Raw genomic sequence first — 25,792 nt, 5'->3', positions numbered from 1 at the left:
GCCTGCCCGTACTTCTTGGTTCACTGGGAGGTATTCTGCAATTCATGATTGCCTGGTAATCCTTTTTACCTAGATCATTCGGAGTAGTCATTTGATCTTTTTGACTCATTAAACTTAAAAGATCATTCGAGCACTTGTCCTTTTGAGCTCGTTTCCAATCGAAAGTGATAGAGTCATCTTTAATTCTTTCTCAACTCTTAAAACATGAAAGAGCACTATTTTATTTATGCGTCTTAAAAATCGATTACCTGCGATCTTATAACATCATGTTAGTCTTTTCTAGACCAAATCGTTAGTTTTCCCTAAAGTACATTTTAAAGCCTTGAAAGTTATCTCTCTCTTCCTATGAACTAAGACACGATCATCATGGCTAAACCATCCGGTTCACCTAGTTCCTCTTCCTCTCCTCCATCTAAAAGATTGTCTGAGGAGCCTTTTCATGAATTACCAGAGTCACTCGAGGACCAAGGTGTTGATCTCAGAATCATTTTGAGAATTCAACCTTTGTCATCTCGTCCTCCAACTACTTTACATACTGGGTCACCTGCTGATATTGGCCCAAAATATCCGGACGATCCTGTCTAGACTCCTGAGAGTTCCTCAACTACTGACAGTCAACTTGGACTGGTAATATATCCTCTGAATCCTCTATTCGACCTTGTTGTGATATCATCGCAGCGTCCGTACAGTTTGTACAATAAACCGGGTGTTCCTATGGAATTATCCCCTTATACATCTTCGGTCGTTCATCGTCGTTTGTTCCTAGCTATGGAACCCAAAGGCGATGCTCCAGTTACCTCTCCGGATCAATCAAAAGTTTCTACTTCACACACTGTCGAAGAGGAAGAACATCAATATCCTCCTGAAGGTTTCCCCTATATGGGGAGCATTCCCATTAGTGTGTATTGGGATTTCCCGCCTAACTATATGACTTGAGCACAATTGGTCTCAGGTACACCTAGTGCCTCATCACTTTATCACAACCCTGTTTGGGAATCTAGTGTTATGCCTACCACAGGTTCGTTCATTGCGAACCTGACCTCCCAACAGGAAGTTACCTCAGTCCTGGTACAACCCACCATTCCAAACCCTCTTGTCTCGTCCGTCCTAGTCACCCATTTGGTTCAACCAACAGTCTCAAAGAATGTCGTTGTTAGTTCTTTGATCCCTCTAGTAAGTGGACAAGTTGTGCCACCTCCTAGGGGGGGAAATCTGAGTGTTTCTATGATGTCAAGCACCACCAATGTGAGTAGCTCATAGGCTCACATGGTTGGGATGAACGAGCCTTCTTCTGGTGTTATCCAAAATCCTGTTGGTCCTACTGGATCAAGCAATGTCCAATACCAACAGGTCCAAAATCCAGTTGGTCCATCTAGATCAAGCAATTTCGAGTATCAATAGCCTTATGAGGCTCAGGTTCAGTACCAATCTCCTTAAATTCAATATGGTTCTCAAGGAATCGTCAATCTGCCTTATGTCTTTCAGTCTAGGCAGTACGTTCAACCTGGGCCATACACTTTTTAGGGTGGCTATGGCTAGATTCAGTTCAGAAATTTTCCGGGAACTGTTCAAGTACCCTTGCAGCAGTAAGGACAACCTCTGCAGCAACAAGGGAAACCTTTGTTGCATCAAGGGCCATTCACACAACAACAAGGGTAGATGATGCCACAACAATGACCACTACAACAACTGTAGGGGAGACCCTCGCAACAGTTGTAGCAAACCATGAAGCACCAAATGCAGTATGATCCACAAACCTCCCAGCCTATGTATTCATAGAGCCAACCTCTGCAGTCCCAAGGATAGCCTTTACAACCTAGGTCAATCCTTGCAATAGCAGGGCCAACCCAGGCAGCAGCAACCCTTATATACATATCAACATGGTCAACCCTTGCAAGGACAAGGCTAGTGTCAAGTCCTGCAACAGAAGGCCTAAAATCCTAATGTCGCAGGGCAATAGGTATAGAATCCTTTTGTCCAAGGGCAGTAGGTCCAGAATCCCTATGTCCAGGGGCAGCAAGTGCACAATCATGATGTCCAAGGACATCAGGGCCAAAATCCTCTTGTTCAGGGGCAACAGATTTAAAACCCATGTGTTTAGGGACAATAGGTGCAATATCCATATGCCCAAGGTCAATAGGCTCAACTGCCTCTTAACCTGTATGTTTCTTATCAGCAACCTATGACCGGATAGTTCCAAGGTGTTGAAGGTCAAAATCTTCCCTATGACCAAGGTAACCTACAGTGGGGGTAGAATCAAATTCCATATGGCCAAAACCATCCACTATGGGGCCAAAATCCTTACCAGCAAGGATGGGCTCCTCCGGTTGGACCCGCTTATCGACCTCCAATGCTTATTGGCCACACTAGAGTTGCCAGATGTGTCTCAACTCAAGAATGATCCAATTCTTCATTCGGCATACTGGCCTCCGGTTTCGTCGAAGATCCAGAGTGATTTTCCTAAGTCCGATGGAAAAGCGAAAGATCCTCAAGCCCATGTGATGATATATCACCTCTGGTGTTCTTCAAATTCTTACATTGATGATTCTATTTGTCTCCGCCTTTTCCAGCAAACCCTCACAGGTACTCCAACCGAGTGGTACATCGACCTTCCTTGAAGTACTTACCATGACTTCAACTCTTTAGCATGGCTCTTTTCACACATTTCCAGTTGCTGGTTCACTATGAAACTGGCACCTATTTTATCACATTGCTCAAGCAAGATACTACGACACACATCTCCTATCACATCCATGAATGGAGACATAGACATCGCCTGATCAAATTCGAGATTGTTGATCAGTTGCTCACCGAATGGTTTACCAAGTCATTTGTTTCTCCAATTGCTCGTGATATAGCTAGGTGGATGCCTTATCGAAGAACAAGCCATTGCTCATGCCCAATACTTAGATCTTGTTTATTCTCAATCTGGCACTTTATATGAGTTATTACCTGATGCTCTATGGCCATCATTCGACCTAGCGACATCGAAGTCATAGGCTACACCACTTGCTGATGGAGTAATGGATTCAGTGTCCCAAACCCCTGCCAAACCTTCTTCCAAACAGAAGTTAGTCTCAAACACTGGTTCCAATAGTTCCTCCCAGAATCCACCTGGACCTGGTAAAACCTTAGAGGTCCATGTTGTCCAGTCTACCACAGCGAATAAATCCTCGAAATGTAAGAAGAAAGGAAAAGGCAAGGGTAAATTTGATTCCCCAAAATAGGGTCCTCCTAAGTCATCTACTGGTGATTCTTCACAAAGGAAGCCTAAGTATGCATGCCTTATTTGCAAGGAGGATCACTATACTAAGGATTGTCCCCGACGGTTTGAAGTTAGTCATTTGCTCAAAGGGACCCCAACTATCCTAAAAGAGCCATTTCCATCTCAGCAAACTCAAATGGTAGACCAACCTCGATCATTTGCTTCCTTAGGATCTCAATTTTTCTGATGAGTACACCTATTAATGTGGCTACTAGATCAAAATATTATCAAACTCCTACTCCGACAGATGGGAAAGAGAAAGAAGCCACCCCTTCTTCTTCTGCCCAGAGTTCTAGCCCTCTTCATATCAAGCGCCCTAACCTTGATTTTGCCATTCAACCTCCCTCTTGAGGTGTGCTAAGGAAGTCCTCGTACAATCCCAACGCTTGAGCCACTCAATACTATAATATTGTTGAGGATTTGGCTCAGGTGCCATCAACTATGTCAACTCTCGAGGTGCTCCAAAGATGTCTGTCTCAGCGGAAATCCTTGCTATCGACTATTGGGGGTATTGATGCTATCGATTCCAATTTGATATGTTTTGATCTAGAAAACAACATTCCACACCTATCTCATCAGATTGCCTTTCTCATTCAGGTAATCATCAATGAGAAAAACATTGATAGGACCGTCATCGATGAAGGTGCTTCAACCTGCATCATGTCAGTCATTTTCCGAAAGGTAATTGGTTCTCCTACTTTGAACCAATCCCCTAACACTTTTGAAGCTTTTAGTGGGCCCTTCGATGTCTTACCCAACCTTGCCATTACTTTCGAGGGAAAGACAATACACATCGAGGTAGAGATTTTTTACGCTTATCTCAATTATAATTTTCTACTCAGATGGAGCTAGACCCATGCCATGCATGTTGTAGCCTCCTCCCTATTCTCCGTGATTCACTTTCCCCATCAATGGAAGATCGTCACAGCTGACCAACTATCCTTCTTTGCCTCTTCCTCCTCGGATGGAAATGTTCTGTATGTCAAGCACATTGGTGCTCCTTATGACAGTGTGGGGGCAGGTCTTTTTAAATATTCTGCCTTGATGGGAATTTTTCCACTCCCACCTCCTCATGTTGCCTTTGTCAACATGATCTCATTCAAATCTGATCCTTTGGTCATGCCTTCACCAGATCTTGTTGATACCCGGGGTGAGGTTATTCAACTTACTCCTGCCATAATCAATTATATGGAAATTGTTTCAGCCTTAAGTTCTGTATCCTATGATTTTCCAGTTTCGAGGACGTCTCTCGATACGTATTCTCAATCCCCGTGGCTTGGTGCTTTGGAATCTCCTAATCACTTAGCTGAGAATTTCCTTGCTGATGAGAGTATCATGGAAGTAATGTCTCTAGAGGAACCACCTTGGAATGATACTCATCATCATTCCTTGTTCTTGCCTAGCCCGACGGTCATGTCTACATGTCTTGAGGAGTTCTCTTTTCCGTTGTCTATTGACATGTCAGTTTCACCTGCCATTGTCGAGATTTTTCAACTGAGGGCACCTTTATCCCCTCATGGATTTAGGTTTTTTCTCCCTCCCCGAGTTTTTACCGATTACCCATTATTGCAATGGGGTTGCCATCTGACTCGTAACCCTCCCTTGCCCAGGGGGCATGGGGGCAACGCCTTATATGATTTCTACTCTATTATTTGGTTGAGTTGATGCTTACTCGTCATGTCAAAGGTAAAACTCCGTTGTTCATCTGTGTTGATTGATTACCCGAGTCTGAGCATGGACTCTCTCAAAAACTACTATGCTTAGGTAATCTTGCATGGTTACTTATGTACATTAGTGTGTCATTCATTTTTGTGATGTGTGGTTTGATGTGTTAGTTTTCAAATAGATTTCTTGTTTACTATGTTTTTCCCTGCTTTCCAGATGTTTGTGACTCCCCACATTGGTTTCACTAATGATGCTTGTCGTAGTACCTGGTATATTTCCTCTGCGACGTGGTCCATTTATGACCCTCATGGTGAGTTGATTGATCTTGAAGGTATTTGTTTAGGTCACACAACTAATAACATTGTTGAGTACAATGCAGTCATCGAATTGTTGTGAAAAGCCATCGCTCTTGACATTCAGGAGTTGGTTGTTAACCTAGAATCACAACTCGTTTTCCTTCAACTCGACAGGAAATATTCCATCAGAAACCCTCAGAGATTGAGAATGTATCTACATATTCGTCCACTGGAAAGAAATTTTGATTACATTACGTATCATCATATTCCTAGACACATGAATACATTGATAGATGCATTAGCTAATTATGTGTTGGATAGACATTTACGTAACATGTGAAAAGCCAAAACAAATCATTTGTACCATAGTAAGAAAGAAAATACAACATATATATATATATATATATATATATATATATATATATATATATATATATATATATATATATATATATATATACACATATATATGGTGATAGTGTTTGGTACATCAAAACCCAAAAGAATAATATGCGTGTTCAAATAACATCGATGACTCGCAAGCCTCATATATTTGTGGCACACAGGCCTCAAAAATGTAAATGCTGGAGCTAGGAGCTAATTAGTATGGTGATCGTGGTAACATGAAACTGCTCGTGCAACACAAGTCAACAATCGCCGGATCGGGTCTGATACTCCCACCGTATGCCTCTGGTACTAGTGCGGAATGTCTCCCACCCGGGCATACTCTGGGATACCACGCGTCAACCCCTTAAGGTTCATCGTGATCTCCTCCTCGTTTTCACTCCCATCTTGATAAGGAGCGATATCAAACTGGTGACAGATGCGCCTAGCTATAGGGGACATCTCGGTAGGACGCTCTGGTCCAATGTCCAACATCTGCATTGATAAAAAAAATGTTATAAATACATATATATCAAAAACAATTAAAAAATCACAAAATTAAAAATTTATTTTCTTACCTTCGTCATCGAAATCCCCCCATCTGGCAGTGGCATGTCCGGATCTCCGTGGAAGTTGGTATCACTGTATGGCCAATCCTCCACTATGATCAATTATCATCGTAACCATGAAAAGAAGGCGGGCTTGTAGGACATATGCTGGCCCCCAGTGATCCTAGGCATCAAACAACTCCAACGAGCCATCCATGGGTCTCGTGGCATCGGTGGATCTACCTCAGTCAGCTGGTACTGGAACAACGGCACCTGTTCCAAGAAAAAGGTTACTAGTACAGATCCGAAGCAAAATTACTTCAGATTCCCCGTCTTAGCTTTTGTCAGCTGGAATTTTATGTTGATCTTCATGGCTTCCACCTAATTGAAGATCGTCGGTGTCGTACTATCGATAGAATATAGAAATTTTGACTTATTAGTCTCGTGCACTGCTTGGACCCCTCCAATCTGTTGATAGTCAACAATAGCACTCTTAGTGTCAGATCTTGCACAATGGCAATCTCAATCTTGCTGCTCTTGGATTTGAGGGAAAGTAGCATGGATATGCTTTCCCCAATCGGTTGTGACCCATATAGTTTCACTAGTTCCCCTCTCTGGGACAGTCCTGTCATGAAATATATGTCTGAAGTTTCTAACTCCAGCTCTTAGTCACCAATGATGAATATTTCCCAATTTATGTCCCAGAGACTAATCAGGTATCGAAGCAACTCAGTTTGAGCCCGCATCCCTGGTGTGAGAAAGAACTTGAGGAGCCCATCATTCCTCAAGGCATTTACGCAATTTGGATCATTAATTGCCTAGGTGTCCACATCTTCGTGCTCACATTCTCTCCAGTCTACCATTTTTGACGATTCTTTCCTACAAAAACCATGTATTCAAGTCAATAATCATTTTTGGCAAGTAAAATTTGGATTCAAAAGGTGGATGTGAGAGGAAAGTGGTTTTTTCCTTGTTCGTGGCGTCGGCACCCCTTTTTTAAATATAGTTGCACTGACGGTGCGGTTGGGCATTTTAACCACCCTCGGCCGACGCGATTCCGTGCCTGGAATTCACACTAACTGAGGGCAATTTTTTTTTTCCAAAAACCTCCCTCAGAAATCCAAAAAATTGATGAAAGTAGGAATAAACAGTATGGAAATGGAGCTTAGGGACTTGGGTCTTACCTGCAACTAGCGGCTCGGCGAATGACCTCCTAGATCTCCTACAATATACTCTGGAAAAAATAGGGAAAAAGTGGGTGAAATTTTTTTCACAACAAGGTGAAATGGTAAATGGTAAAAAATATTTACTTTTCCCTCCTTTTATTCAGTTTTTCATGGAAAATTAGGGTTTTTAAAAGTATTTTGACCTATTTTTCCTCAAGAATTGGATAATGCACTTTACCTTTTTGCACAGAAACAAGTGATGGATGTTCGACAATGATGCCGAGTTACGTTTCATCTCTTTTTTGACTTGGAAAAATCAAATGAAAAGATTTTCGAGTATTTTTCCCTTTTGATTCGTAAAAGAGAATAAAATGGGGGGTCTGCTTTCAAGCTCTTTTCCGAACATTTAAACATGAAAAGATAACCAATCCCTTGTTGTTTCAAACTCGTTAAAGGATGCGAAACATCGTGCACCTAGTATACGTTTACCCATTTTTCGGGTTGGGATGCACTATTTACGAAAAGGGTACTCCTTGACTGAAATGGTCAAGCGGTCCTCTCAAGTATCATTTTCTACCTTTTCGGGCTCGAGAGACAAAAATGTACAAAAAGGGACCATGTGGAGTTTTCTTTTTCATGTCTTTTTCAAACTCTCTAAACATGAAAAATATAATGAGTTACATATTTGTCGGAATCGTTAAAATATTAAATGACATCGGATTCGTCACCATGATGAACATGATCTTATCCTTCCTAGGGCTCGTTAAAATTGCTGAGTTGGATTCGTCTGAAGGATGAACTTACAGTGCAAGCATATGTGATCCCCTTCAATATTGTGATTAAAAATAATTGGGTTGCCTACCAAGAATGGTGGGGGAAAATTTGGAAATCTAATCAGTTGTGTTGGCAGCTCACTTTTGAAAATAACACTTTTTGTTTCGTGTCGGGTTGGGATATCCTCCTTTTCATCATTGACCTTCCTAGTTAGGCCATTCATTTTTCCTTCCATTTGATCTCTGCCACATCATCATGACCACGGACCTGTGGATCCAAAAGCTTCCAAAATTCTAGTCACCTCACCGATATGTTCAAGACTTGTCCTTCTACAGTTACACTTACCCCTGATTCTCTATATCATCCAAAATCATTTTTCATCCCTTTGTCTTGTATCGATGATGTGGGATACATTATGGCCCTCCTTCGACACAGTTGCTTCTTATCGACTTCAGCTCATTATTCGAGAAGTTGACCTAGAGACTCCATTCTAGTACCTTAGAGCTTGCATGCCTTAATGGCAATCTCTTCGCACTCAACAACAAATCTACATCATTGGCCTTCAATCGAATGATTTCACGGGTGTTACACTACAGTTCCTTTATTCACATTCTGTGAATTGTGCTGATAGTACCTTGAGGACCATTGTCATTATTAGTGGTTTCTCTCACGCTTGTTAACGGTTCACATCATCGGCTGGTAATCAAGTGACTTTCTAGCATGTTCGACATTAACCCATCTATTCACATGTTAGAATTTGTACTTTGATCAGGTCGTGTTGGAGCACAAGACCCTAGGCTCAGAATACAAAAGTCTAGATTGCAAATTGGTGTGACATGGTTATGTTAATATACATGTCTCTCTTAGATGGATGGTTGCGACCATACCATGAGTTATCATATGTGATCCTTCTCATTATGGGATGGCTGCGACCATACCTTGGTTTCGATATGATACTCTTTATTGGATGGCTGCGCCCATGCCTGGATCCATTTACATGATCATTCTCTCGATGGTTGCATCCATACCACAATTCATGTATCATTTGAAAGAGTTTTTAGTTATGTATATGTATCTGTACATTCTTATAGGTTTTCCAATGACAGACTCTAGTTCCCCACACTGATTCATAAAGCATATCATCCCTCACTCTAGTTTGGCCTTCACGCTTTAGGGGGCATCTGCTACACAACATTTTGTCACTATCCCTATACTCCCTGTTCCTTGATTCTGGAGGACCTCTACAGTGAACCCTACATGCTTTCCCTTCATGAAGAAACTCCCATTATGTCCCTCTTCATGAGAAGAACAATTCCCTTTTGCATCATTTCCCAAAAATATTTTGTTTTTCCATTTTACAAGACTGACGCTAATGACCCTTGTTCTCCTCGCGCAAATATGAAGGGATTAGAACTGTCCCTAGTGCCGACCAGAGCGATTGAGCCTTGTTCTAGTCACGTTGATCCACTTTTGGAAAGTTTTTTAATAAGGAGCCAAAGCTTCCAGCTCTAGAAGCTTCGTAATGGAAGTTTGGTAAATGGTTGGGCCAGATGGAGTCGACGATGTCATTTTGGGCTCCTTTCCCCTATAAGGATGGAACTATCTCAAGAGATAAGACCTTCTCCCATGAGAAGAGGAACCATCTCCCATCCATTCATGCTATAAAAACCTCCCTTTTTCACAAGCACAATCTTTTGTTAATATTGGTGTGCTAGTGCTAATTAAGTTTGGAGTGATCAACAAGTTACCCATAGTTGTAGCTCTCTAGTTGTGTGTGAGGGAGAAGTGTGAATTTGGTTTAGTGTGAAGATTAAAGGGAAAAGCCTTAAAACTATCATTGTTGACGCCATCATGGAATGTTAACAGAAGTGTGTGGGAACTTGGTTTTGTCGGAGGAGAACAACAACATGAAGACAATGGTTGTAATCTCTTCTTCATTTAATATATATGCAACTATCAATTGATTTCCTACATAATGTGTCACCTCAAATGTTTATGGCTTCATTCTTCTTGACTTGTTAAGTAGCTTGAATTACAATTTGTCAATTATCACAGTTGTTGTTTGTTGTTGTTTACTTGTTTCAGGTGTTCGAAGAAGGAAACGGGAGATAGCTGGAGCAAGCAAGCAAGGTCATCACCAAATGGGCTAAGCGTACTAAGAGGTAGGGCCTATTAATTGGTTCTAACCTAAGGAAATATTCCATAGAATGTCTTGTTTGTGGCTAGACCCTCTATCGGACTAGGGGAATTGTTTATGTCAGCACTTAGAATTTTACTTCACCACGGAGACTTAAAAAAATTAGATTTCTAATTCATTCATGCAAAATTTTGCTCCAATTTTCAATTTGTGCAATGACAATAGTTGGTTAAGCATTTGTTCCAAACAAGTCACCAAACTTAAATAGTCCATCTATTGATTTGAAAACCTCTTAGATGACAATTGACTTGTATTTCCTTAGATCTTTAACAAAGAATTGGCTTTTGGACAAATTTTGACAATTTTAGTAATTTGCAGTGGATGGGAAAGTGGCAGTAGATTCACACTCAAACCAGGCACATGATAAATAATTATGATTTTGGCATGTTGATAAGGTATGTCACCATGACTAGTAATCTTGAGAAAAAAATAACCTGCTAGATAAATCTTTTACTTAGCAAACTCATTCAAGGTGGGAAACAAAGAAGTTTCTTTCACCATATGATGGGTGCAACCAAAATAAAGTACGCTTTAATTTTGTGCAATATGAGTGTGCAATGTTTAAGTTCCAAGTGAGAAGGTGAAGTTTCCATTAAACCAACTAGTCATTATCTTAGCTAACACATTTCCTTCAAGTTGTGTAAACTTCTCTCACAGATTATCATGCTTCTTCCAACATGTTTTCTCTACGTGTCTTGACTTTCCACTATAGTGACATCTCTTATTCTTTTAATCGTCCTAGCTGATGTCGACCCATCATTCTTCTCTTTGAATTTTTGGTCGAGGCATTCCATCTTGCTTCCCTTCTACTTCTGATGTGACATGCCATTTTCTTTGAGAAAGTGATGTTTGTGTTTATTGCCAAGTCTTCCTTTATCAAACAACCTTTGTTGGCCCTTGATCAACAAATCATAGAAGGTTTCAAAGGTTTAGTCCTTGACATCTTCCTTATGTATTCTCTAATTGGTGTGGATTGAGGAACATAACACATCATAAGTTATTCTTAGATTCATGAGGACTAGTTCAATGAGTTATGTGTATTTTTTCAAAGACTTATTCGTACATTCACCTAGCTTCAAATATAGCTCTTTGATAGGAGCTAGATTGTCCTAAGTCCTCTCAAAGGAATGGGGATAAATAGATATAAAATCTTTCTCTAAATGCACAACCTAAGTTTTGTCGGGCTTTCTAAACAACGATTTCAATTTCTTGTATACTTCATCATGACAGTTAATCCCACTCATATGAAAACAAATTTCCCAAGAAATTTTGGTCGTAATGACCCCGATGACCCAATCTTTCTTTCCATTGATGGAAAAAGTCATCCAGTCATCCTTTAGATCTAGAATTGTGATCTTTATATATTGTTAGAGCCCTTTTCTCTTTAGTTGATCCAAATTGGATCCATGAAAATTATCAAGTACCATGATTGCATCAAATCAGGACAAAAACTTCGAATTTAAGAAGCACAGAGTGATCAGGAAGACCTTTGGACAGTGGCAGTTGGCAACCAGCGAGGAACGACGAGGACCTCAGTCAAAGCACACTGACTGAGTCCCATGGATACTGCGCAGGAGGCAAAATTGGCCATTGGGAAGCCCAGATTGGGAAACAGAGGGCATTTCTGATTACACATTGCTGGGAAAAACCCATCAAGAAGGAAGGGCCTCGAGCGCTCGATCGCATGGAAGCCGGGAAAATTGTGGGGAAAGTGCTAAAGGCTAAAGGCGGGACCCGCACTCCAAAATCGATAGTATGTCGGGGGCACCCTTGGATAGTAAGTGGATTTGGAGAAAAATGAGCGATTCCATTCAACGCCCAACGCATGGTAGGCGGAGGAGGGAGAAAACCGCCACTCATTGCATGCTAACGATCGAGCAAGTCAACCACGCGAAATCAGCGAATAACATCGGATCTAGGGGCTCCAGATCTAACGGCTAAGATTGCACCCAATGGAGAAACCAAATTCAACAGGGAATTAAGCCATGATAGAGAGAAGTTTAACGTCTGATTTGACTGCTGAAGTGGTGGATGAGTCATTTCCTAACGTAACCAGAAAACCAAACTGATGAGGAAGAGCTGGCGCAGTTCATAGGAGGACAAGTGGCCACTCCCAGTGGGCCGTTGGTGATGACGCAGAGACAGGGAATTCCAAGCAAGCAGCAGCAGGCGATCCAATGTGGGTGGAAGAGGAAGCGAGTAGTCATGAGATCGATTAGCTTTAAAGCCATGAACAGAGATAGAAAGCAGGACACACGAAGAGGAGAAGAGAATGAAGATAGAGAAAAGAAGAAAGACAGTGAAGCAAGAAGCAGAAAGACAAAGAGCCGAGCTGACCTGAAGCATAAGGAAACATCGAGCAATCCCTAAGAGGATCTGTCAAGAACTGAGAACCATGTTGTGCTCCTCCCATTAAAGACTAGAGAGGTCAAGAGCTGGTAAGGAAAAGAGTCTGTGCACTCTAGTGGCTTGGGGAATCCAAGAACCACCCTGCCAAGTAATTCTATTTCAGTAGACTCAAATTGAGCTCCTCATTGTAATTCTCTACTTTAAAGACACAAAAGAAGGCCACCACTGAGAGCTGGACCGGAGACGTAGCCCTGGAGGATAGGGTGAACTCCTTATTAATTTGTTGTGTTCTTGTATTTTCTTACTGTGTTTCTTTGTTGTTTTCCATTTTCCAAGTGTCTGTGTATTTTGCAATCTGATCGATCTGTTGCATAAAATGACATAGACACACACCAGCACATGGGTCTGTAGTACCTTCATTCAATAATTAATTAACGTAGGTCACTCAAGAGTGATTTTTAGATCAAGTGGTATCAAAGCTTTAGGCTGTAAAGGTTAGACAAGCTTGTGTTGGTTTAGTTGTTGAATGCTCACTAGATCAAAGCTCAAATTAGGAGAAGGAGAGTTGGTCGAAACTGATCTTGAAATTGGGAGAGTCTATCCTCGAAAGACAATGTCATAGGAAGGTTCTATGGGGCCAGACCCTCAATTCATAGAAAGTTTCCTAGCAATAAAGTCCGTGGTAGAAGAAATGTATAGGGACTTTAGAAAACACAAGGATGAAGATTCATCAGGCTCTAAACAAGACAAAGAAGAAGATGAGTCTCACTTCCATGACCACTCCAAAGGAAAAGGGAAAGAGGAAAGATTTCTCACACCTCCTAACAGCCCTGAACACAAAAAGAAAGCATCTTTGATCAAACTAGATGTTAAATTTGATCTACCTATATATGATGGAGAGTTAAATGAAGAAAATTTGGACAATTGGATTAGGCAAATTCATGTGTATTACAGAGTACAGAATATCGACTCAGACAAGAGCAAGATTCAGCTGGCAAGCCTATGCCTTGGAGGCGCTGCCTTGGTTTGGTGGGAAGGCAGAACCCAAACTGATATGAAAAGACATGGTAAGACTATCTCTGTCTGGAGTGAATTTGTTTCTAAAATAAAAAAGCAGTTCTATCCATTGGCCTACATGCAAGAAGCCATGATGAGTTGGCAAACTCTTTGGCAGTTGAAAGGGAAAAGTGTGCAAGGGTACACTCAAGAATCTAGAAGGAGAGCACTGATTCTAGAATCTCATTAGATTCACCAGAGACTTTGTTGAAGTACATTGGTGGTCTACACAGCTACATGAGGCATACCATCCTCATGTTTAATCCCACTAGTATAGATGAGGTATCTATACAAGATACTCATCTAGAGGCTAGAGGAAAGAATGCAAGTCCAGAAGTTGGGGGACCATCCCAACCCACTACAAGCAAGAACAAGGAGAAAAGCAGAAGTGGAAAGCAAGGAAGGCTAACACTGCACAGAAGAGAAAAGCTTCATGCACTCACTATAAAAAGGATGGGCATGATGATGAGCATTGTTGGATTCTGCATCCAGAGCTGAGACCTAAGAAGTTCGAGGGCAAGAAGAAGAAGATTGTTGCAGCTATTCAGAAAGACTTGGGGTCAAACTCAGGAGATGAAACAACCATTGCAGCCATAGGTATAAAAGGTAAGAATTCTGAAGCATCTACTAGTAATTATTCACAATCTATTATTGATGAAGAAAATGAGAGAAAAAGGCATGAGCTTTTCCATATTCGAGTTATTTCCAAACATCAAAAGATTGATACTTTGTTTGATAGTGGCTCACAAGTAAATTTAATTTTTGAAGCAACTGTAAAGAAATTGGGATTCACAGCTACACCTCACAAGAAACCATACCCATTAGGATGGTTGAATGATAAAGCACAACTACAAGTGACTAGACAGTGCAAACTCAAGTTTTCTTTTGGGTCAACATTTGTAGATGAGGTTGAGTTTGACATAATTCCTTTCAAAATATGTGAAATTGTTTTAGGAAGTCCTTACTTGTATCATAGAAAAGCTATTTTCTATAGAGATGAGAACAAGTATCTACTTGTTAAAGATGGAATCGAATACTTTGTAAGAGATCATAAGCTCAAGAATAATTATACTCTGATAAACTTAGGGCAGATGAAACGAATGATAAATTCATGCAAACAATTCTTACTGATGGTTGTAAAGGAAAAGAAACCCGATAAAACCAATGTGTTTGAGGGTTGTAATGCTAAACAACAAGCTGATTTAGAAAATGTTGTTTCAGAGTATGATATCTTGTTTCAAGAACCTAAAGGTCTACCACCCAAAAAGGGAATAGTGCATGATATTATTTTGCAGCAAGATGCTCCATTGCCTAACATTGGAATGTACAGGTTGTCTGCTTTAGAGAATGATGAAATCAAGAAGAAGTTGTAGGAGTTTCTCGAGAAGGGGTTCATCAGGCCTAGCACATTGCCATGTGGGTCACCGATCGTTTTGGTGAGAAAGAAAGATGGCTCGTGGAGAATGTGCATTGATTACTGAGCACTCAATAAGATAACAATAAAAAATCATTATCCCCTTCCTCGCATAGATGATCTTTTAGATCAATTGAAGGAAGTTGTTTATTTCTCCAAGCTAGACTTGCATAGTGGATACCATCAGGTCAGAGTTGCAGAACAAGTTGCATGGAAGACTGCTTTCAAAACAAAGCAGGGATTGTATGAGTGGCTGGTTATGCCTTTTGGCTTAACCAATGCTCCTGCTACTTTCATGAAATTAATGAATGATGTACTCAGACCTTTTATTGATGATTTTGTTATTGTGTATCTGGATGAAATTCTGATTTTTAGTAAAACATAGGGAGAACACTTAAAGCATGTTAAGCAAGCACTAGATGTTTTGAAAAGAAAAAAACTTCATGTTAAACTCTCAAAATGTGAATTTGGCAAACATCTCTAAATTATTTGGGTCATATAGTAGGGGGTGGTGAATTGAAGATAGATCTATCTAAGGTGGCAGTCACTGTGAACTGGCCTAAACCCAAATCTGCTACAGAAATGAGAAGCTTCTTAGGGGCAACACAATATTGGAGGAAGTTCATTTCTAACTTTTCCTGAATTGTAGCTCCCTTACATGCTTTAACAAGATTGAACAAGGTGTTTCAGTGGGGAGGAAAAAATCAGAAAGCCTTCGACACCTTGAAATAAAAGATTAGTACAGCACCTGTACTAGCATTGCCTGATCTGCAGAGACCATTTGAGATCCAAACATATGCCAGTGACTATGCCATGGGAGCAGTGTTGACGCAACATGGTAAACCCATATGTTATCATTCTGAGACTTTTAATCCTACAGTAGTTAACTATCCTACACATGATAAAGAATTGTATGCATTAGTCCAGAGTGTGAAAAAGTGGAAACATTACTTAATGGGAAAAGAGACAGTAATACATAATGATCATCAACAACTTCAATATCTACACTCCCAAACTAAGTTGCAGCAATCAAGACACTATAGATGGATGGGTTTTCTACAACAGTTTCATTTAGTCATCAGATATAAAAAGGGCATACATAATAAAGTTGCAGACATGTTATCTAGACCCATTATAAATGCATCTACTATATTAGATTTTAAGCTTCTGTGGAAGTTTTTTGTAGTTTCATGATTCGGATTATCCACAGTTTTCAGTTCATTCTGCCAACGTTTCAAACCCCAAAGGGTGTCCATCATCAGGACAAATCAGAAAGAATATGATTGAATATATCATTATAAATGCATCTACTATACTTAAGCATAATTCTGTGCTACATGAAAGCTACATTGAACAACATGCTCAAGATATAGACTTTAAAGGTGTATATGCAACTTTAAGTCAAGGAAAACGACTAGAAGAATTGGATTATCATGTGAAGGACCAACTCTTATACCATTGTGGGAAGTTATGCATTCCACAAACTGAGAGAGTAAAGATAATTAGAGAAGCACACACTTCTCTGATATCAGGTCACTTTGGGGTAAGTAAAATTGTTGCACAACTACAAAGATTTTGTTATTGGCTAAAGATGAATGAGATAGTTTCTAGATATGTAAGAGGGTGTACTATGTGTGCTAAAAGCAAGCCCAACAATAGAAAACTAGGCTTGCACATTCCATTATCAGTTCCTTCTCACCCTTGGGAAAGTGTTTCCATGGATTTTGTTGGAGAACTGCCAAAATCTAAGAAAGGTCATGATTATCTGTATGTTTTTGTGGCTAGGTTCAGCAAAATGTGTATTTTGATACCTTGTAATAAATAGATTACAATTGAACAAACTGCAAAACTGTTCTTTGAACATGTGTGGGTTCATTTTGGATTACCCACTTCCATTGCATCTGATAGAGACACCCGATTTGCGGGGAAGTTTTGGTCCAGTCTGTGGGGACTGATGGACACCAAACTGAAGAAAAGCACAGGTTTTCATCCACAAACTGATGGCCACACAAAAGTCGTTAACAGGACAATGATCTAGTTACTCAGAGGATATTGCAGCAAACATCCTAAGCTTTGGGAGGAACATTTGTGTTATGTGCAGCATGCTTACAACAGAGCAAAACACTCTTCTACACAGAGATCTCCTTTTGAGACCTACTTTGGTTTCAAACCAAGGTTTCCTTTGGATTTTGTCTTTGGTAAAGATACCACAGTTTAGGGACACAGTGAAGTGGACAGGGCAACTAGGTTCATTGAACAAATCCAGGAGATCCACCAGGCAGTACAAGAATAGCTGGAAAAGAGCCAAGCCAAATACAAGGCTAGGCATGACAAGCATCAGATGGAGCATAGTTTCCAAGTTGGTGACCAAGTCTCGCTGTATATCAGTAAGGAGAGGATGCAAGGTGAAGGTAAAAAGGTAAAGCCTATCAGGTATGGACCCTTCAAGATACTTGAGAAGATTGGTGAAAATGCTTTTCGCCTTGATTTACTAACTTACATGCACATCTACTCAGTCATAAATGTAGATTGCTTGAGATTGTTTGAGCCCTCACTAATTGAGGATCCCGAAGAGTAGAGTCAATTGCCTTCTGTTGATGACCTGCTACCTAAATATCTTAATGAATTGCAGGAAGGCACAATTCTGGATAGGAAGGTGAGGACGACGCACAGAGGAGATGTTAAGTACCTCAGAATTGGGCTCAAGGGTTCAAAGCCAAGTAGTCCAAAGTGGATAGAGATTGGACAAGTGAGACAATTGTACCCTCACTTAGTCGATGCTTGAAAACCAACTTTTGGTGGTCCAAAAGCCTTTTCAGTGGGAAGGTCGTGATCTGAATTAGATCCATGAAATATTATCATAGTACCATGACTGCATCAAATCAGGACAAAGACTTCGAATTTAAGAAGCACAGAGTGATCAGGAAGACCTCTGGATAGTGGCAATTGGCAGCCAACGAGGAACAACGAGGACCTCGGTCAAAGCGCGCTAACCGAGGCCCATCGAGACCGCGCAGGAGGAAAAACTAGCCATTGGGAAGCCTAGATTGGGAAACAGAGGGCATTGGCAAAACCCCTCAAGAAGGAAGGGCCCCGAGCGCTCAGTCACATGGAAGTCGGGAAAACCATGGAGAAAGCACTAAAGGCTAAAGGCGGGACCTGCGCTCCAAAACCAACAGTATATCGAGGGAACCCTTGGGTGGTAAGCGGATTTGGAGAAAAACAAGTGATTCCATTGAGCGCCCGACGCATGGCAGGTGGAGGAGAGAGAAAACCACCGCTCATCGTATGCTAATAGTCGAGAAAGTCAATCGCACTAAATGAGTGAATAACGTCAGATCTGGGGGCTCTAGATCTAATGACTAAGATCGTGCCTGATGGAGAAACTGGATTTGACAGGGAATTAAGTCGCAACAGAGAGAAGTTTAACGTCCGATTTGACCGCTGAGGTGGCGGATGAGTCATTTCTCGATGTAACCGAAAAATTGAATAGGTGAGGAAGAGCTGGTGTAGTTCGTAGGAGGACAAGTGGTCACTCCCTGTGGGTCGTTGATGATGATGCAGAGACAGGGAACTCCAAGCGAGTAGCAGCAGACGATCTGATGGGGGCGGAAGAGGAAGGGAGCACTCATGGTATCGATTGGCTTTAAAGCCATGAACAGAGACAGAAAACATGACACACGGAGAGGAGAAGAGAACGAAGACAGAGAAAAGAAGAAAGCTAGTGAAGCAAGAAGCAGAAATACAGAACGCCGAGCTGACCTACAGCATAAGGCAGCATCGATCAATCCTTGAGAGAATCTGTCGGGAATTGAGCACCACATTGGGCTCCTCCCATTAAAAACTAGAGAGGTCAAGAGCTAGTAAGGAAAAGAGTCTGTGCACTCAAGTTGAGCTCTTCATTGTAATTCTCTACTTTAAAGACACAATAAAAGAAGGCCACCACTGAGAGCTGGACCGGAGACGTAGCCTTGGAGGATAGGGTGAATTCCTTATTAATTTGTTGTGTTCTTGTATTTTCTTACTGTGTTTCTTTGTTGTTTTCCATTTTCCAAGTGTCTGTGTATTTTGCAATCTGATCGAACCGTTGCCTAAAATGACATAGACACACACTAGCACATGAGTCTGTAATACCTTCATTCAATAATTAATTAATTGAGGTCACTCAAGAGTGATTTTCAGATCATCAATACAATTCCCATAGTAAACAAATGCCTAGGTCATAGAGTAAATTAAGGAATGGGTGAACAATTTGGTCTATTTCCATACCTAGAAAACCAACTTCTTCAAGATTTTAAAGACCATTTATCAAAACCTTGGTTGCACAAGCTTGGGAAAACAACGAAAAAAACAACACTACATCTTTCATACCTTAAATATTTTTTAAAGAAAACGTGATCGTGGTGCAGAGATGTGATTTGGATTAGGATATAATTTGTATTAGTTGAAAAAAGAACTAAAAACAAAGAAACAAGAAGAAGGTTCTTTTGGCTTAGTAAAAACTAAAGCTAACCCTATTGTTATCAATAAATACCCAAAACCTTCAATAACATGCCTAAGATAAAGAAAGAGATATCAATGTGTTTTATAACATGCCTAAGATAAAGAAAGAGATATCAATGTGTTTTAGAAAAAAGTACTTAACTTTCCATTGTTTAAAGTTTTGGTTGTCCTTTATTTTATTAATATTATAAATAATAAAAACCTCTTAGCTCTATTAATTTCCCTATATTTTAAAAGATATGTTCTGGACCATATAGATCACTTTGATTATATTTAATTGGTGAAGATACTTGTTTCGATCAGTTTTGTTTGAGAGAACTTCTGCTGGATACTATAACTAATTTTTTGATATATAAATTTTAAACATAATGTCCATGATATAAATATATTTTGGATTACAAAATAAGAAAACGGTAGCTGTTATTTTGTAAGTTATTTTAAGGATTACAAAATAAGAAAACTGTAGCTGTTATTTTAATTGATATTTAATGTGATTTAACATATAAAATCTGTCTTAACTGATTGATAAACTTTATAACTTTTTATTCACATAAATCACTTTAAGAACTTCATGTTATTTAGATATTTTCATTTGAAAAAAATCTAAATCTATTTCGTGAGATATCTCTACAAAAAGTGAAGGAGCATGCATATTCACCTATGGCCTGTTCAGAGGCAATTTTGATATAAGGGAACCTGTAAAAGAACAACGCTTCACACCAGACACTCATGGAAGCAGTTGGGGTTTTATAAGGACGAGAAGCAGTGGGTTTTACAAGGACGTCGTTTTAAAGGGAAGGGCCGGTAACCGAGTCACGTGTGGTCACGGGATCGGGTCCGAGGAGCCTTGGGATCCTGTTTGGTCGCTAGATGTTCCCTGTACGGTGATCACCTGCCAAGGAAGGCCATAATCTCTACTCCGCAACTCTAAACACGACAAATGCTCCCGAGTCCCAACTTTAGTGCAGAAGAAACACTTTCATAATTTCAGTGGCTCCAGAAAATTTTAAACATTCGGGTTCAGAATTCAAAATTTTCAAATTATATATATATATAAATTAAATTTCACCAAATTTAATAAAAATAATCTATTTAGAAGAATGCCAAAAAAAAATCATTAATATATGTTATTATAAATCTAGCAAATTCATTATCTGGTACCCATCGAAATTGTAATTTGTATCAGCACATTATTTGAATATTATTAGCATAGATTCCTTTTAACCACTGATTTAATATAAGCTGAGGAGATAAAATTTCTTCAAGTGCAAACTTATTTTAGTGTAAAAAAAATAATGTGTAAATTTTTATTGTTTAAATTATGTTTTTGAAAGTTATAGAGATTACATAACATGTGCATTGAGTCATTTTAGCAGTGCACATTAAACTGGCTTTTTTGTTATTAATATATTTTTAAGTATATAGTTAATATTAATTCATATTAATATATTTTATTCATAACTCACATTAGATATTTTATTCTACACAATATTAAAATGTTTTCTTTTAACATTTTTTTTCTATATATAGATATACATATATAGTGATGTGTGGTTTAATAGTAAGTTTCCCTAGGTGAAGTCCGCGGTTCAAATCTCATTGAGTATAGTGTCGTGCTATGATCTCGGCTCAAGGAGTAGACTCCCCTTATCCATGAGTCTAGGCTCTTGCTAAATCATAAGAATTTGTTATATCTGGCTTGCAAGTTGTTCGATATACTCTTGGTGTTATAGTGGCAGCAACGAGGATTGATCCTATGTCTCCATTAGATTAGTCCAAGCAATTACTATTCACGAAATAGTGTTATATATATATATATATATATATATATATATATATATATATTTGAATATATTTCAATATATATATATATATATATATTGAAATATATTGAAATATATATATATATATATATTTTGTAATGCTCCTCGTGAAATGTTAATGTTGGTAAAATAGTAAAGTTAACTGTGAGCTAAAACTTTGTTTGATAAGTATAAAAACTCTGTTGCTAGTGTTGTTAACCATTATGATAATTAATTGTGTTATCACTATTTGATTTGAGTATATGATTAATTGTGGTTAATCACTGTTGAGATAGCTAAATAAAAAAAAACCTAACTACCTTCAGGAGGCAGTTGAGACCCCAGGAGGAAAAAGGGGGAAGATTGTCAAGTCTGGTTAGGATCAGATGGCAAGGGAAAAGAAAAGATGCTATGTCTGGTAGTGACCAGATAGCATGGCTGAAAGGAAGAGATTTTCCTGAATTCGCTATGTCTGGTTAGGATCAGATAGCGAGACCTGGCGTAGCCAGTGAAATTGCAGACAAGAGGATCTGCATAAGTGCTTGGGGGTGGAAGATCAAGAAGGATCTTCCTACGGACGGGAGGTTGACAAGCATTACGAACAGGTTTGCTGCTAAACAGGTATGTCTTACTAAGCATATCAACTAAGAAATTCCTTGTATGGTTCTGTGGTAAGCGAATAGAAATAATGGAAAGCAATCTGTTTACTTCTTTTTTTTAAAACCTAGTTTCTATGTAACCGACAGAGACAGAATCTGTATCTTCTGTTCGAAAATACAAGCGTTGAACATATCGAATTGAACTCTGTAACACAGGCGGAAGTAAGAACTTTAAACAGAAAGGAATACTGTAAAACCCTTCTTTGTGTTGAAGAACTGAAAGAAATTCTAGCATTCACTGTATTCAAGAACTGAAAGAAATTCTAGCATTCACTGTATTCAAGAACTGAAAAGAAATTCTAGCATTCTCTGTATTCAAGAACTGAAAAGAAATTCTAGCATTCTCTGTATTCAAGAATTGAAAAGTAACTCTAACATACTTGTATTCTAATGAGAATGAACACGGAAAGAAAATCTGGTATGACACACAGAATAAATGAGTTCATATTCTAAACCATAACAGCGTTTAAAGAAAGACGACGAAATACCCTAACCCTCTGTCAATGGGACCGCGGGCCGAACTGATTGCTGGCAACGAGACCAAGTTTCAAATCAACAACATTTCCTTTACAAACCACGTAACTGTGTCATTTGACTAGGGACACATACATTTACGGTTAGAATAATAAATAAACAGATACTTCATTGTCGCCATGGGACGAGAAAATAACTTTAACCATATGCATGCACAGCCGACATTAACCAGTTGTCCCCGCTCTGGAAGAGTCGCCATAGCTGAGCTTAAGCATGTGCTTAGCCAGCAGAGGCTACCAAAGCCGAACCATACGAACAGATGAACTAATCATTTAAAGGAAAATCTAGATTTACTCTGAGAGGGAAATGATTACAAATTAAACTTAAGCCTGTGAACATAGTCCGGTTACAGAGAAGGCGGGTAAGCCGAAACCATTACAAACAGAGCTAAAAACTTATTAAGAAATTCTCGTGCCTCATTCATGATTTCTCAATCAAGTCTAAACCAGGAAACAGTTCCATACAGACCAGTATCATCGTTTAACAAAATCACTGCCTGCGTTCAGAGGCGAAGTTAATAAATGAAAGACAGTTATACATTTAAAATGAAAGACAGTTAAACAGTCATGCTCGGCATGCAGTGCCTCTTAACAGAGGTTCCTGCCTGAGTAAGGGCCAGGAAACCAATCATGTAGAAAGTGGGACCAGAAAAATTGTCAAGCAAGGAGACCCTTGAGTATGGCGAAGGGATTCCAAATGCGAGAGCATGACTCCCGACATCCCTGCCCAAGTGAACAAAGGTTCAGCCGATACCCTGGATAAGTCGAACAAAGGAGACTCTGGCAACGCATGAGTCTTACCTGATACTGGGCTAGTAAAGGTGTGGAGAAGTTTCTCGTCATCGATGATTAGACGATGAGCCATCCACCTGAGCATGACAACCAAACCATAAACTGAGAACCCTGAACAAAAGCACTGAGAGAATGTAAAGGAAAACTAGCATAAACCATAACCAAGACTGGAGTCGCAGAGACTCATGCAACCGACAATTATAAGAAAAGGCAGAACCAGGTTAACTAGGAAATTATACCTGATACCGAGAAGAATGGCATAGGCAAACGTTTGTGCGCCAATCATTGAAGCCGAAAGGTTCCGGGATAATGCAGATCGCCACAGTGTTGTAAGCGGCACACAGTCATTCTATAATGAAAACCAGAAACAGTCGGAAGGGGGAAAAACACCTCTTAAAATATCTCAACAATCTTACCGCCTCGTGGCTCAATCCTAGCCTTAGATCAGGATCAACCTCTTATCACCGTCCGATTAGCAGGTTGGAATTTGGAGAGAGATCGGGCACGAAATGCCAAAGCCCGAGATGTCAGACCGTATGGCGCTTGGAGCCCCGAGCACGCAATGGCACATGACGGCCTGCCATCTGACCGTTCATCAATCCAAATGGTCGATGCTATTCACGCCAGCTGGTTGAACGCCGAGGCCGGACAGAGCGCCACAGCTTCAGATTCCTCGGGGTCTTAAACCAGTTCATGGGTAGCAATTGCCATAAATCCAAACATTTAAGATTAACAACTCTTACCGTGCTTTGTTTATACCTTGGGTTTGTAACCGCAGATTGGTATTATGCCACAAATCAAGCTTAATCAATGTATAATTATTATCGAACCACTGGTATGGAAGATTGCATAAAGGGAGATAATTATAACCCTTTATATGAGCGGGTAAGGATATACATAACCCATACATTTGTTACAATGCAAACTTTAATTGTATTGCTCGGCATACAGTGATATATATATATATATATTATAATTGTGTGTGTGCGAGAAATATCAACGTGGTATGTGTGTATAGTTTTATGTATGGAAGTAAAAAAAAAAAAAAAAATCTTTGTACAGTAATGGAGTGTGACAAATTGGTATCAAAGCCCAGGTTTACAACTCTGTGACCTCGGGTAAATTTTAATTAAACAACAATGCATATATAGTGTCATGACAAACAAGTTAAGAGTATACTGAAACACAATTACATCTGTTGAATGAGTTAATCTTGAACAGGTAACAGCGGAATGAGGAGAGCAAGTAGCGCTCCTCATGGAAATTTGGATCAACCAGATAATGTTGCTCATCCTCAGGGGAATCCTGAGCTATGGGTACAACTGGGAGCAGAAGGCCGCAATACTGATTTGACTATATTGAGGACAGTTCAGGAGCTGAAGGACGAAATGGCCCGTTTGCGTGAGGACAACGCAAGATTAAACATGGAGCAGGAGAGGATTCTGAAAAGTTTATCCGATAAACAACATCAACAGCAGTCTCATCCTAGGCCTGAGCAGACACGAGTAACAGATGAACAAAGCTATCACACTGAACAGGAGGAAGCAGAGGAAAGGGCGGAGATGCGAGGAGAGAAGTCTGTTAACGCTTCTGAATATCAAACTCCAAAAAGACCGCGAATAGAATTACAAGGGGAGTTTCGGAAGATTAAACCACCTCATTTCGATGGGGAATCAGAAGAAGCTGCAGAGGCGTGGCTAATTAATATGAATAAGTATTTCCAAGTGTACGAGTATGATCACCATCTTAAGGCACGGCTGGCTATATTCCAGCTGCAGGCCAAGGCCACATTATGGTGGGAAGAGGTCAAGATGGTGTGGGGGGTGAGTGAGCAGGATGTGACTTGGGAGACTTTTCAAAGATACTTTAAGGAGAAATACCTGACAGAACGCTTTTATGATGAAAAAGCACGAGAATTCCATGATCTGCGGCTTGGACAGCAGACCATTGACGAGTTCATAACTAAATTCACATCCCTGCTTCACTATGTACCGTACATTCGAGAGGAGAAGGCTAAGGTGCAACGGTTTGTTAGCAGCCTACCCCTGGCAATGCGAGAAAGAATTGAGTTTGATAATCTGAAGACGATGGGTGAAGCGATTCGGAAGGCGAGATTGTGTTACCAGCAGAGCAAACAAAAAGGAGAAAATTCTGGGAAGCGCTGGACAGATAAGAAGAGCAGCAGAATGGCTGTGGGAACTAAGGGAACTCGCAGCAGCTTTCACAAAGGATTCTCAAAAGGGGCCAGCACTAGAAATCCATCAAGAAATCAGATCAGATTTAAGCCACCTGCTGAACCTAAATATAGTGAACAGCAGGTTAGAATGGATAATGAAGGCTCAGCTAGGCCACCGGTTCAGTGCTGGGGTTGTGGTGGACCCCATTATAT

The sequence above is a fragment of the Pinus tabuliformis genome, chromosome 7 (assembly GCF_031772625.1).
Source record: "Pinus tabuliformis cultivar Carrire ecotype Pingquan chromosome 7, CPIR1, whole genome shotgun sequence".
In the NCBI taxonomy this organism is placed as follows: domain Eukaryota; kingdom Viridiplantae; phylum Streptophyta; class Pinopsida; order Pinales; family Pinaceae; genus Pinus; species Pinus tabuliformis.
This window is presented reverse-complemented; position numbering follows the sequence as displayed.